Source organism: Arachis ipaensis, chromosome B08 (assembly GCF_000816755.2).
Source record: "Arachis ipaensis cultivar K30076 chromosome B08, Araip1.1, whole genome shotgun sequence".
Lineage (NCBI taxonomy): Eukaryota > Viridiplantae > Streptophyta > Magnoliopsida > Fabales > Fabaceae > Arachis > Arachis ipaensis.
The window spans coordinates 77,317,714-77,320,030 of record NC_029792.2 but is presented as its reverse complement, the minus strand read 5'-3'; positions in this window follow the sequence as shown (position 1 = coordinate 77,320,030).

Sequence of the window (2,317 nt, the reverse complement as noted above, 5' to 3'; positions counted from 1 at the left end):
AGGAAGAATGGATCCGGATGGCCTTGATGGAATTGGGATCATTCACATTTGAGTCAACGTTTGGGGTCAAACGTTGACTCAAACGTCTTCGTGTAAGGACGTTCTGTAGACCAGCCAACCATCTGTCACTGGTGTTTGACCTCAAGTTTGAGGTGAAACGAGAACGCAAACGTTGGGCATCCAACTTCAATTCTGGCTGAACTTTGCTGGCGTTGGAGGTGGCATTTGAGGCCAACTTGAACGCAAACGTTGGGCAGGCGTGGGCTTCCTCCAGGGCATTCATCTAGCAATGTTTGGCCTCACGTTTGCCTCAAACATTGGTGCAAACGTGAGGCTCCTCCCAGGAAACCATTCAAGCAACGTTTCAAGCAATGTTTGACCTCACATTTGAGGCAAACGTGGAAGCAAACGTTGACACCCTTGTTGCACATCAAGTCTTGGGACGCTAGTTTGTCCTCTTGTCATCGATGCCAATTTTATGCCCACTATAGACTATTATATATGGTTGGAAAGCTCTGAATGTTAGCTTTCTAACCCAACTAGAATCACCTCAATTGGACATCTACAACTCAAGTTATACCCCTTTGAAGGGGACAGGGTCGCTGGTGGCGGTGTGCAACGTTTGAGGCGACGTTAGCACTCAAACGTGGACGAAAACGCCAGATTCTGGAGGCTCAAACACATTGTCCACTGATAAATCACTATTTTATGGTTTATTTTGTACTCAATTTAGTGGTTTTTATCTACTCTTTACCCACTTATTCATACTATTTGCATGGTTTTACATTTGCCTTCCTAATTATGTGCTATGATTGAAAATATGCTTCTTTGATCTTAAATTTGCTGATATTAATCCTCTCTTATTACCATTAGATGCCTTGATATGTGTGTTAAGTGTTTTCAGATATTATAGGGCAGGAATGGCTCAGAGGATGGAAAGGAAGCATGCAAAAGTAGAAGGAATACAAGAAGTTGGAGAAACTGCTAACCTGTCCATCCTGACCTCTTCTCACTCAAACGGCTATAACTTTAGCTACAGAGGTCCAAACAACACGGTTTCAGTTGCGTTGGAAAGCTAACGTCCGGGGCTTCGATTTCATATATAATATCCCATAGTTGCTTTGACGCTAGATGACACGAACGCATGATCCACGCGGACGCGTTGCATCTGCGAACTTCAATCCGCGCGGCCGCGTGGACGACGCCTCCGCGTCACTTGTCCGCGACCTGAACGTACCAGAATACGCAAGGGGTGATTTTTGGGATATTTTTGACCAAGTTTTCGGCCCAGAAAACACAGATTAGAGGCTATAAAGTGGGGGAATGCATCCATTCAAAAAGAGCTTGCCAATTTTCACTTTCCATGATTTAGATTTAGTTTTGAGAGAGGTTCTCTCCTCTCTCTCTTAGGATTAGGATTAGGATTTAGGACTTCTCTTAGTTTTTAAGAGTGACTCTCGATCCAGGTTTAATATTTACTTTAATTTATGTTTCTATGCTACTTTTACTTTAATGCTTTTATTCGTATCTATAAATGTTACCAACTTGACTTATGAACCCTTTCCATGTTATGATTTGAATTAATGATTATTTGAGGTATTTCAGTTATTGATTGCTTTCTCTTTAATTTGTGTTACCATTGCTTTCCATCTAAGGACATTTTTATTCCAACAATTTTACTTTTTCCCTTTTTGGTCTTGGTTAAGAAATCAGTAACTCAACATTATTAAACTCAGCATAATTGATAATCATTATCTTGCTAATTGAACTGAACTTCAATAATCCCAACTTTTTCTTAGGAAATAAATAGGATTCGAAGGTCAAACTAATTAGTCCCTTGACTTTCCTTTACTTTAGTAAAGGTTAACTAAGTGGAATTAAGATTCAACTTTCACTATTGTTGAGAGGAATAACTAAGTTGGACTTCCAATTTCTCTTACCTTGCCAAAAGTTTGCTTTATAGTATTTATTTATTTTAAGTGCCAATTAAATTTTTTGTCATATCTACTCTTCACTCTCAACCCCGATTTTACAACCTCCATAACCAATAATAAGAACATACTTCCCTGCAGTTCCTTGAGAAGACGACCCGAGGTTTGAATACTCGGTTAACAATTTTTAAGGGGTTTGTTACTTGTGACAACCAAAACGTTTGCACGAAGGGATTTTTGTTGGTTTAGAGACTATATCCACAACGTGACTGTTTTTATGAACTTCTTTACTGGCAAAAATCCCAACGTCAAAATGGTGCCGTTGCCGGGGAACTGCTAACGTGTGCCTTATTATTGGTTATTGTAAATATTTTTCTTTTGCTTGT